At 39.7% G+C, this 13,430-nt stretch overlaps 1 protein-coding gene across 9 annotated transcripts in view; it reads right to left on the bottom strand.

The window, feature by feature from the left end:
* RAB27A (RAB27A, member RAS oncogene family) overlaps positions 1 to 13,430 on the bottom strand; it is a 78,263-nt gene that overhangs the window by 22,427 nt on the left and 42,406 nt on the right. The window contains exon 1 of one of the 9 annotated variants that reach the window (XM_043493383.1): positions 4,742 to 4,763. The exons of the other annotated variants lie outside the window; for them this stretch is intronic. The gene's annotated coding sequence lies outside the window, so the exon portion shown is untranslated. Of the gene's footprint in view, positions 1 to 4,741; positions 4,764 to 13,430 lie in introns of those variants that run through there. 9 annotated transcript variants of the gene reach the window in all.

Raw genomic sequence — 13,430 nt, 5'->3', positions numbered from 1 at the left:
CTACCCTTTTTATAAGGTATGATGGGGAACACTGTTAGCATCATTCACTACGTTGTGTCACAGTTACATTCAACCTACTTAAAATGCCCTTTATATACAGCTATATGGTATCTGCACTAGGCCTTTAAAACTAATTTGGGACTTAAATTGTACATGGCATGATCAAATTTTCAAATGCCATCTGAAACTGAACCCCAAATTCTCTATCTCTACCTTCTTGTATGAAAACAAGGATATGAGGGTGTAACTGGCAAATCCAGGTTCATGTGTGCACAAAAACTTGGATAAAAAACCAAAAACACAAAAAATACCCCCCGTGGGTGCAGTGTTAGAAGCTAGTTTGAGATCCCTTGAAAAATATGGTGTTCTTTGAAAGGCACATGTGGACATTACAACACAGAAAACAGCCAGCTAAACAAAAACAAAACACGAGAACTGCCTATCATCAAAACTTTTATTTTCCAAGATTTCACTTTACACAAAATTTTGGAGAATTAGTATTTTCACATGGAATACATGCAAATAAATGTGACTGTCTATGTTTCTTATGTAGAGCTATTTTTCCTCCAAAACAGCCTGTTTTTCCCCTTAAAAACATATCTGAGCAACAGTTTTCATGGAAAAAGACCATTTTTGAGTTTGAAATAAAATAGAAGACAATTTTCAGCTATTTTTGTAATTTATTGATGATAGTTTGAATAGTTTTCCCAGCCACTAAACCTAGGTGTTTGAATACACTGCTTAAACACTACTACAGTATCAGTCACTAGAATTTAAAATTTCTAGTCTTACCCCCTTTGGGGAATTTAAAAGAAAAAAAAGTATAAGATTTAAAATTTGAAGTGAAAAATTAGGTATTTCAAAACGCCTAGACTGTACAAAGCAAGTCCTAAACCAACCATGTCAATTCCAGGGAAAATTCAGTGTATGTGAAAAAGCCATATGGGGATTGTGCTCTAGTAGTTTCCTGTTTGAGTAGCTACTGATCTCCCCTTCCCCAAAAGCAGTATCTTGCTGCCTTATGCAGCTTTTAAAGGAAAACATCTAAAAAGAAACCTGAGTAGCTCTTCCAAAACCAATAGAAATCTAGCACAAAAAAATTACCGATTACCAGGGGAGAAAATATATCAAAATATGAAAAAAGAGACTATAAAATGAAATACATTTTTCTTGCAAAATGGGAAATTTGGGCTGCAAATATTATTAGAAATGTAATACCCTATTTACTGCTCAAACTATACAAAGCTGTAAGGCTAATCACTTCATTAAGTCCATAGTATTTCAACTACATTCTTCACAGTACAACTGTCCTCAATAGCATAACATCAAATTCAGTCCTTAGTCTCTACTGCACAACTTGAGGTTTGGAACAAACTCCAGACCTCTACTGTGTGGGCGTCAATCACCACCCCTAAGGTAGGAATGTAACTATCTCTGAGGCTTTGGCTTTATTGCAAAATTTCATTTTGTAAACGGAACATGACTGTGAGGCGTTTAGTTAGCCAACACGGTGCAGACCCCATGACACTGGTCAGTGCAGACAAGAGAAGATTTTTCAAAGGCAGGCAGGTGCTTCATGGCCACCGACTTATCTGGAGTTTGGTGCCCAGCTGTCATTTGTGCCATTGAAAATTTCCCCCACGCACCACTCCTGTTCTGCATCATTTCAGCTACTCATGGTGGAATCCTGCTGGCGTCAGGGTTGATGAACAGCTGATACAAATTCTCCATCTCTACACTCAGCACAAAGTCATGGTCAGCTAAATCAACTTTCCACACTCAAGTTTTAAAACATGATAAAATGTGGTCATGACATTAAGGCCTCAGAGATGAGACGAGACAAGACATTCAGAACTAGCAAGATGATTTCTATGCTGTGTGTGCAGACTTGACACTCCAGAAACACATTCACCTACCCTCTATGCTAATAACACGACTGCTATAACCCTAACATTTTTTTAAATCTTTAGATTGACTATGTCCTTCCTAATGTTTAGTTTGTTATTAAATTAATGCTTCCACATCTTCTGCCAAGCTACCTTGCAGTCCTTTGTAAACTTTCCCTCTTTTTAAATATACATTCTGTTGGGCATAAATCTCTAAAATTACTAGTATTTTAAAAATGCCTAGATACTCAACAAGTGCAATTTGGGACTAGTGTGTTATGAAGACAGGTCACCCCTCTCTGGGGGCTTATCCACATGGTGCGTTAGTCTGCACTAGAGAGGTGTAAATTCTAATGTGCACCGGTGTGTTGTGCACTGACTGGCCCATATGGACCCAGCAGGTGTGCACTAAAGAAAGACACTAGTAGTAATGCTACCCTTTGTTCCTAACAGACTGCTGTTGTGAGAAAAGTGTGTCTAAGGACCTCAGAAGATAGATGCAACGGAAGTGCGAAGTATTATCAGCAGCAGCATGGTTGGAAATGTAGGAAACTATTATACGTCATCTCACTTTGTATAGTTTGCTAAAACTTACTGTAAATGGCTACCACCCTCCACTGAGCAAAGGACAGAACTAGCACAAGATTAAAAATATACATCTTCCAATACAGGAATTTGCAGAATATCTGTTTGGATAAGCTGCCACACAATACAGACTGCTTTTTACCCCTGCTTTAATTCACCATACAGCTTGTAATTAACAATTTGCAAATGGCTGGGAACAGGGCCAAGAGTCCTTAACACGAAATAAAAGAAAAATACATTCCAATCAATCCTTGACAAGGAAACGTTCTTCCTCGGTCAAGTTAAAGTTCATATCACTCCCACCCTACAGTGGGATAAACCCAGTATTAAAATATTTCCAGGATGTGTTTACAGGGAAAGCATGAACCTAACCCTGAAGAGAAGCAAGAGTTATTTTCATAGTCAGTCCCAGCCCTGTCCTCCTCCCTGTACAAATATTTAAAAAGTGTTCTTCACCTTCCGCCTTACAAGGCTTACATTCCAGGAACCTAGAAGCATCCACATTTCTACTATATAAATTGACACACTGTATTAAACAGCAAAATCCTTCAAGGAGTTTATAAACAAAACAAAACACCTGATACTTTTTATTGAGGTTTATTTTTTTTAATACAATAGGCAGTGTTTGTTATTTTAAAAAAATATGCATTACATGTATATAAACCTTTACCCATTAATGGAAAAAAGGTAGAGATGGGACAGATGAAAGTGATGGTTTGGTGCCCCAAGTCATAGATTTAAAATACACAGAGGATGAAATCCTGCCCCCAGTGAATCAATGGCAAAACACCCATAGGTTTTAGTGGGACCAGGATTTCACCCAGCTCTCTGTAAACCCAGCTCAGACCCTAGATGGGCGAGTTCAGTCCCTTGTTCTTCCAGTAAGTAAAACAGATTTCCTTGCCCTTTGCTTTCAAAACAAAATTCTTGTCTGCTCAGGCTGGACATTAAAAATCCCATGGAACTTCCATAAATTGGGGTTTGCCTGGATCCTTTGGCAAAAATTCCCCATCCACTTCTGTATGTTATGCATTGTTCTGTGTTAGTTGCTACTCTCTATCCCAAAGATGCCCTCATTTCAGTGGTACCATATGCATATAGCTTGTGAAGCTCTTTGGGATCTATCAGGATTAAAAGTCCTATATAAATGCAAATTAGAGACAATAATTCAGCCTGTGTTCATCTTTTGGGAAGATGTCAAAAGGGGGAAGAAGAATTGTGGATGTTAAAATCACTAAAAAACAGAAGACCTAGAATCTAACAGAGTTAGGAGTTGGTACAACTCCTTCATTCACGTTTTTTTTAATCAAAGCTCTCAGCACTGCAGCACACTTTTCAGTCCCTTCCAGTCACATTCATGTGCCCTAAAGGAAGGCATAAGAAATCTAGGAGGGAGTTGGATATAATTAGAACCCAGCAGGAGGTCCAAAATAGTTTTGGAAGGGACTTTCTCAACATTATTTCTAAGAGTAGGAAATACAAGAGCAACTCCTTTTTGCTGAGAACTGTAAGTTACCAAAGGAACAGATTACACAGCAAGCACTCCAGCCAACTCTTCTCTTTTTATGATCCTCTTGTGTTGTGGTTGCATTTGATACTTCACAGTAAAACACTGGGATGGACAGAGAATATGAAAATCTGGGAAGCTCCATTGGCAGTTTGCACTGCTGGTATGATCTTGTTATTATCTATTTCAATGTGGCCATGTCTGTGGCATCTCCAAATAATTATGCCTACTCTACTACTTACTTCTCTGCCAATAGGAAAGGCTACATGTTTCTTGAGGCAAGTACTGCTCCTGATAAATAAGTCTATTCACATTAGTTTAAGGTGGTTTCACATTAATAGGCTTCTATTGGCTTTACATGGTCACGTTTCACCTAGGGTACATCAATACCATGATGTTGCTATGTGAGAAAGCATTCAAGAGTAGGGAAGCTTTGTGGATAAATTAAGGAAATAAGCTTGGCATACAGGATTTTTCCCTTTACAACGCAATATGCCCTCTGTACACAAACAGCTACTTCATGTTTTTACTAAAAACAAGTAGCTACTGATTGGGGGTGGTGGGCTTCAAACCAGATCGGCTTACAGCAATAAGGGTGAAGCTCAAAAGAAGAGCAGACTAATCATGGAACTGCTAGTTAAAATATATGAAGGCACAGACACATGCATTTTAAACTACTATCTGTACACCTGCTCTTAATCAGACTGTCCTCTACTATGTTAAACACAATTTTATACAAAAAAAAATTGTATATAAAACTTACCTCCACTCTGTTCAAGAAATTTGCTGGTCTAATCGGAGATACTTATTATTCCTAGCGGGAGTATTTTTCTAGCTCCACCTGTTTAGCACACAGCCGAGCAGCCTGTCACCTGTTTGCATTTATCAGTGACTATTTATAGATAAAAAGGTGTGCCTCATATCTGTATGTGTAAAGACAGTGCTGGCTGGCAGCAGTGCAGGGGAGCAGTTACACTTATGAAGTCCCATTTGTTTTCTAAATGGAAACAGCACTTTAAGAAGGGATCTGTATAAATCCCACCCGGGAGCAAATAAAAATGGTAGTCAGACCTCTTGTGTGTATTATAATAAATCTTAACATTTAATTACCTGTTAGAAACAATATCACTATATAAATGATACAGTATACTGATCACAGTCAAGCCACATTTTAAAAGGCATAATGATCTTCATATGTTTTTTGACTTTGCATCCCCTTGTCTTAGAGGAGGCCAATATGGCAGCAATCTCTGCTCTCCAGTGTTAGTTTTCATTTATTATCTGTGTTTCTCCCCTGTATATAGAGCTGAATGCACAAAAGAGGTTTCGGTGGGTCTGACAGGTGCCCCAACTGGACCATTTATTTCTAAAGAAACTGAGCAAAATCTTGTAATAATGGAAGTGACTCGTTAGCTGAAATCGTGAACACATTTGCTGAATGAAACAACATATGCAAATACCAATTATACCACTCTAAAATTTCAAAAAGAGAAGCTATGTGTAATCTAGAACTTTGAGACTCCTGGAGCTTGAGGGAGGGGGCTTGTTTTCCCTCCTTTTCTCTCAGCATGAACTCTCAGAGCAAAGCAAAGGCCCTAAGTCCTCTAGGAAAACATGGCAAATGAAACTTGCACCTCCCCCCACACCAATAAAAAAAGAAAATTTTATATATAAGTGTCAGTCATCACCTCCATATCTCTGCTAGCAGGGCAGCCAACCATAAATGCATTGACTAATTTTCATGGTATAATTTAGCACACAGAGAGACAGATGTTTAAAGAGACAAGCTAATTAGAATTTGCCAGATAACAGAGAACAGGCCTATGTAATTAATTTATATGGTAACTATAATTTTAAGAGGTCATGTGGCAGCCATCCTGTTCTTTGTTTGCTATTTCACAAGTTAGAGTCAGATACAAGGGCATTTTGGGATGTACAAGTAGGGGCATTGCCAGCAGATCGAGGGACGTGGTTGTTCCCCTCTATTCAACATTGGTGAGGCCTCATCTGGAGTAGTGTGTCCAGTTTTGGGTCCCACACTACAAGAAAGATGTGGAAAAAATTGGAAAACGTCCAGCGGAGGGCAACAAAAATGATGAGGGGACTGGAACACATAACTTATGAGGAGAAGCTGAGGGAACTGGGATTGTTTAGTCTGCGGAAGAGAAGAATGAGGGGGGATTTGATAGCTGCTTTCAACTACCTGAAAGGGGGTTCCAGAGAGGATGGATCTAGACTGTTCTCAGTGGTAGCAGATGACAGAACAAGGAGTAATGGTCTCAAGTTGCAGCGGGGGAGGTTTAGGTTGGATATTAGGAAAAACTTGTTCACTAGGAGGGTGGTGAAACACTGGAATGCGTTACCTAGGGAGGTGGTGGAATCTCCTTCCTTCGAAGTTTTTAAGGTCAGGCTTGACAAAGCCCTGGCTGGGATGATTTAGTTGGGGATAGGTCCTGCTTTGAGCAGGGGTTTGGACTAGATGACCTCCTGAGGTCCCTTCCAACCCTGATATTTTATGATTCTATGTTTCCAGAAGCAACAAACTTTTCAGGAAGAACTTACAACTGAAGAAAGGAGCCATGTCTGACAAACAAGGACGCATCTTTATTCAACCTTGTCATGTACCTTGCCTTCTGTATTCAATAAGAAATTAATTCTAGTAGCATAGGGGGTAGATTCATTGGGGACTAGGTCAGGGAGGTGTGAGACAGGCTTCTGTGAGGTGTGCATATTCTCTCTCTAATCCAGGTAGCAGAAGGCAAGCCAGAGAAGAAAGAAGTGATTGTGGGAAAGAAAAGGGAGTATATTTCTTGGGAAAGTATAAGATTGACATTGGCGTATCATAGCAAGAGGATATGGTAGGAAATAGACTGCAGTATAATCAAAAGGCACTACCATGTAGGTACATGATAGGGATCTATTGCTGACAAGTACTTATTTGAGCAAAGCTAGCAAAAATATAGTCTGCCACAAATCTACTAATATTTAAGTCCTGGAAAATGCTGATATCCAAGAAATCCCAATGCGTAGCTCTGGTCTGAAAAGCAACTCCATATGGGCTTCCATTTTTATTGTCTCTTGCTGAATTTATACTGAATTTGCTCAGTTTACTGGCTGAAAGATTTTTTCCCCCTCCAGCTACCATCCCTGCAAAGTCATCATTGGGATCTGGGAATCAAGCTGGGTTCTTTCAGGCATCACCATCAATAGTGCAGATTCCAAAGACCAAATTAGACCTGCAGGGACGCCTGTGCATCTCTACTCTTTTCAGTTTGCCCACTGACATTTGTGCAACCCCAATGCCCATCAATGGGGCTTTAAATAGAATTGCACAGATGTAACTATGAGGGCAGAATTTAGCCTCCAGAGCCTGTTTTGCTAGTGATAAGGAGCATGAAGGAAAGAGCTCCGGCTGTCTCCGATCCCAAACTGCCCAAGGTTGGTTAGGAACAGTAGCCACCATCATCTTTTTACCTGTAAACTGTGCAAATTTGCTATAGAAATCATGGACAATTAGAGATAATCCCTCAATAAAAATTACTTCCCTCTGACAAATATATTTTAAAACAAAAAAAAAAACAAAAAAAGGCAAAATAGTTCTAAGTTTTTTGAAAGGGCATTTTCTGAAGAAAAATGTTGATGGAAAATATTCAACCAAGCTCTAGGCAAAATGAAGATGGAATCCCACATTTCAGAGCCACTTTCAAGAGATATGAATGGTGGCTTCACTAGTTCTGAAGACTGAATTCCTGTTTCTTTAAAAGAAAAATTATCCTGGGGTTATCACAGACCCCAGCTTCTAAGACCCAATGCCCCAATGTAAAATGTTTGCCCATTGAGTGCCCTGAAAAGCTTGGCCTAAGGGTGAAATCATGTACTGAAGAGCAATGCAGTTACACAGGTTTTTAAACAGGGTGGACGTGCAAGCTAGTTTGTGTTCATGTAGTGCTGAAGTTGTTGTACACAATGAATTAACTACAGTAGTAGTTATAACTGATCTGGTTTGTTATGATAGAAATGCCCTTATAGAAGGGGGACCCCCAATAACCCACATTTAACCAACTGATATAGTGAGAAGATCAGACTCTCTTCGTTCTTTGATGTTATAGTGGACTGCCCATAACCTTTTCTCATAGCCTGGGTAAAAAGTTCAGAGTGGCCTCCCTCCATGCCAGCTTTTTAGCAGTGACACCCTCTGAATAAAGCCTCATTTGGAACCTTGGCCCTTGCTAAGTAGGTCAACGTTAGATATTTGCCAACTAACAGTTAGGTCCTCAGTAGTGAGCAGGGAATTACACACGACTCCCCATTCAACACTTTAAAAATAAAATGACATGATTTTGCACATATGGCAGCTGTCAGCCAAACAGATCCTAAAACTGGATTAACAATTTTTAAGCAAATTGTTGTCTACTAAGCTTCCAATCCTGCAAACACTTATGCACATACTTAAATTGACACACAAAAATAGTGCCACTCAACTAAATTGATTTAGAAATACTCTATAGGAATCACTTCACTCTCCACAGCCATCTCTCTAAAGTGAAACAGAAAATATTTAATGATACACAGATTAGGACAGGAAATGAAAGATACTATATCCAATAGAAATTACATGGGGAATTTAGACAGGTAGAAGCTGGAATTTATTTATCCAGGACCCTAGGGTTAGTATTATGGTAAAACCGGCTGATGATTTTTAATAATCACAAGGAGTTAAGAGTAAAGTCTTATTGTCTAACTGAAAGATGGCATGTCACTTGCAGTGTTTCTTAACACCATAGTGGGGCACTGGTTCAGTATTCATGGGAACCATACAAGCTGTTGAATCACTTAACACCTGCAGTACCTGAGGTTTTTCTCTAGAGAACTTCAGTTTCTCATCTAACTATTGCTTTACCTTCACCATGACTACTTCATCAAACCCAATGAGTGCACAGCCTTTAATGCTCACCAGGTAAGCAGAGAAACTGTGTCACTTGTAGATATTCTTGATGGGAACTATTAAATCTTTCCTTAACCCAAGTAATCTGGGGAAAAGAAAGGGTTGGATGAAGTAGACCTAGCAGAACTTCTCCATATTAAACTTTCTGAATTACTTTGTGCTGATGGAGCATTGTGGGGAAAAGACAAGATAGACTTTCCTTAGTAAGAAGTGTTTTGTATCTATTAGACAACAGATATAAACAAGAATTAGTACTGGGTTTTTTCACATAGGGTAAAATTTTCAAAAATGTCGAAGTGACTTAGGAGGATTACACTGCAATTGTTTGACTGCACCTCATGTAGACATACCTGCACTAGTCTTAACCTATCTAATAGGGCAAAAGATAGCAGCACAGATCCTGGCAAGGAATGTGAGTATGTACCCAGCATTCTGGGTCAGTTTGCACAGCCCATGCTGAAGCTTGCGCTGCTGCATATTCCCTGCTATTATTAATGAGCTAGCTAAACTAAAGCTATCACAGGTATGCTGACATGAGCTGCAAACCAAATCACCGACTGCAATTAGACATACCCTATGTTCCACTTTCGAAAATGACTTTGGCCCTTAAGAGTCTAAGGGCCTGTCTACATAGTATCTTAGTCTGGACCAGTGGGGCATGAATTCCAGTGTGCGCTAATATAACGTGAACAAACTGGCCTGTGTCGACTCCAAAAAGCTCCCTTGTGTGAGTTAATATAGTCTCATTTCAAAAAGTACTATGTTAACACCCACTAGGGAACTTTTAATCTGCACCAGTATGTTGCACACTAACTGGCCTGCGTGGACCCTGCTGGCATGCACTAGAATTTACTCCCAAGCTAGTGTAGACTAAGACACACTGTAGATAAACCCAAAGTCTTATTGCCTTTCATTTTTGAAAAATGGGACTTAAGGCATAAAAGCAAAAGTACTAACATTAGCTTAAAAAAGCAGACTACTGTGCACTGTCTGACTGACACCAGAACTGCATACTTACTGTATCCTGTCTTCAACAGTGGCCAGTGCCAGATACTCTAAGGAAGATGTAAAACCCCCATAACAGTTCAACAATACGATTATGAAATTTTCTTCCTGGAACCTGACAGTTAGTGGTTGAACTATCTCCTGAAGTATGAACCTTGATATCACTTTTCAATTTCTTATTTCAGCTAGAGTAACAGTTTTAAAAATGTGTAGCTTTTAAATTCCATTGCATGTCCCCCTCTCAACACAAGACAAGGGAGAAACTAAGTGCACCTGACTGCTTTCCTATATAGCATTTGTTTTATACATTTATATCATATCTCTTATGTGTCTCCTCTCTAAACCATAGTTCTAATGTTTTTAAACTCTCTCCTCACATGGAAGCCTTCAAATGCCTCTAATCATTGTCAATACCATTCTGTTTATACTCTGTTTCCCCCTGCTTCTCCACCCCCTGAGTAGCTAGAACCAAACGTAGTACCTCAGAGTGAAGGCATGTCATGAGTTTATATAACACTAGAATATTCTGAGTGTCACTCTATAGTACCTTCCTAATAAAATCTAACACCTGGTTTGCTTTTTACGGCCATTATTGCCATGCATTAAGCCGAACTTAATGGTACCTTGGTCTTTCCAGTAAAAGTATCAGACAATTACGAGGTAATTTTTCTGCACTATTTCCAGTTTGGATACTCTCAGTATTTGCATCCCCTTATTTGGCATTTGATTGCTGTGTGCACATTTTCAGCTTCCACTCTAAAAAGGGAATATAAGGAATCAGATTCTTCAAGAAGCAAGGGAAATATTAAACCTTTAGCCCCTGACTAGCTACATGCAGGCTGAAATCGTGCCCATACAGAGCCCCATTGATTTCAGTGGAGTTCACTGTGGGTGCAAGGGTCTGTCCCCATTAAGCCAGTTTTGGGCTTCAATTCGCAAATAGCGATACCACATGTATCCCACCTGAATGTATCCTGTGGCATCTGCATCCACTGTCAGCTTATTTAGCCCAGAATTGCAGAATTTCCAAACAGAATGGTCAAAATGAAGAGCAGGAACCAGCAGGCATCAAACAAGCTTCACAGAAAAGTTCTTTATTGTGAGAGAAATTAGCTGCCTTAAAACTCTCTCCTCCTCCCCCAAACTTCCCAGAAAAAAAAGGCATGGAAGCAGTAAGTTAGGCAATAGCTTCGCGGATGTGGTATATGACTCCAATCTTACATAAGAGGATAAGAGGGGAAACTAGAAGCCCTTGACACCATTTTGAGAAAGCCAGGGGACACCGTCAGAAATGTAGAGGCTGCAGGAAGAGGCGAGGGACAACAGTTAGTTTCATAACTCTTGTTAAAGTAAGACCAAACCAAGGAAAAGTAAGAAGTTGAATTTCATCAGAGCAAGGCTTAGAGAAATTTGTAGGAACAAAAGGGGAGAGCACAAAAGGAGAAGTTAAATGGAAGTAGTTCAAAGTTAACAGTGTCAGGGTTTGTGCATGCGTCACCTGTGATAGCAATAAAAGAGAAAAACCTATTCAGAATATCATGCATCTTCAATACAGCACAACACCTCCACTCTGAAGTCCTCCGATACTACTGTAAAAATGAGATGCATGAACACGTATCAAGGAAACAAACCCTGAAGAAATAAGGATTCATGGGTAATGGTGGTAAAAACAGTTAACACTTCTGTGCAATAGGTAGACTGGACATCTCATGGGACTGGCAGCTTTCACTTCCTGGTTTCCCCTTTGAATCCAGCCCAGCAGATGAGTGCAAGAACTGCAGTTGTGCGCTGCCACTGTCTGAAGAAGACATGTGGGGAAGGCCCTTTGCACGCTGCCTAGAAGAAGCACAGTATAACACAGTTGAGGCCACATATGGGATAGCGTGCACCCTTCTGCCCCCTTTATTATTGAAGGCCAAGAGTCATGGCAGTGATATGAGCCAAGTTAGTGAAAGCTGCTCCTTTTCCAGTTCTACTAGACTGAACTTTGTGTGGAATTTGGGGTATTGCTCAAGGATTCCGATTCTGTTTTGATGCAACCAGTACAATTATTTCTGTAGTGGCCTTATTAATGGAGAAATCTATAATCAAAATGTAGGACAACTGTCATCTGCTTTATCTTGAAAAAGCGGGAGATACAGCAAGTGGTGCAATCTTCATGAAATTTTACGTACATGTAGATTAGAGCTGGTTGGAGATCAACAATTATGTCTCATGACAATTTTCAGTGGCCGCATTTGAGAAAAGCTGGTGTAAGGTATCATATGACATTGATAAATACAAAGTGACACTGTCAAGTGAGCTGTAGCTCACGAAAGCTTATGCTCAAATAAATTTGTTAGTCTCTAAGGTGCCACAAGTACTCCTTTTCTTTTTGTCTCCTAACACCGACTCTCACAATTATTAGGAAAAAAATATTATTCCCTACAACTGCTGCTCTGTCTTTTTCAGCAGAGCTTCTGCCTAGAACAAGTCCCAGCCACAAACCTGCTGGGCTTCCTTTCAAATTTAAAAAACAATTCCGACATCCTCATCTACAGAGCACCAAGTAGATGGACTGTCAGCTTAGGAGCTACCCGGATTTCCCTAATAAAGACACACATGCTTGCAAAGGAAGAAGATAAACAGAAGCTTGTCCACCCTCACAGCAACATAGTGCTCATAAGGAAACCACCAGCTCTAAGGAGCTAGGAGAAGACAAGGAAGGGAGAAAAAAAAACAAGCCCCCTCATTTCCTCACGCCACAAAAGCCTCTGGGGAAGAGGCTAGATTGAGGACCAGTGCTTTAGATATTTATAGGAATTAAACTTTAGGGAGTTGTTATATGCTCTTGGAAGTGAAAAAAATCAGCAGGTCACTGGAATTATGGTAATAAATGAAAAAGCAGAGTGGAGGGAATACGAAAGGGTGGAAACCCCAAAACTGGGAGGAGGAAAAAAAACCCCACCATTTCAAGTGTGGTTTGTATAGTCAGAAAGTGACATTGCTGTTCACACAAATCATGAACAGGTTTGTATAAGTGAGTGCAGCTAAAGGCAACATAGATCTTAACATCTAACTGATTGGCCGTTTCAGAAGACCATGCTATAAATTAAACATGTCAGGCTTATTTGTTTAATTTCCTTGGAGTGTGCTATCTGTAAAGAGCCTTGGGACCATCTGCTTGAGTTTACTTCTGTGGCTACTAGGCACTTCTTTTTAAGAAATCAAGCAAGTTTGATGCAAAACTTAGAAACCACTACCAAGTACTTTGAAATGGCTAGTCTGTTGAGTAAGAGAGTAGTAGACATCTTCTGACCCTTTACTTACACAATATATCCATGATCATTCACTTTGGACATAATCCAGTCACTAAAGCTGGTTGGGAAATGTTTTTCCCCTACAAAAGTTTGAGGGATTTTTTTTGGGGGGAGGGGGAAGAGAATAAAAAAATTTTCAACAAACTTTCAATATTTCATCTCAGTCAAATCCCAAATAGTTAGATCCGAAATGCCCCTAGGAT

The sequence above is a fragment of the Dermochelys coriacea genome, chromosome 10, assembly GCF_009764565.3.
Source record: "Dermochelys coriacea isolate rDerCor1 chromosome 10, rDerCor1.pri.v4, whole genome shotgun sequence".
Lineage (NCBI taxonomy): Eukaryota > Metazoa > Chordata > Testudines > Dermochelyidae > Dermochelys > Dermochelys coriacea.
The sequence above is the reverse complement of the archived record's forward strand: the minus strand, read 5'-3'. Positions and strand labels throughout refer to the sequence as shown.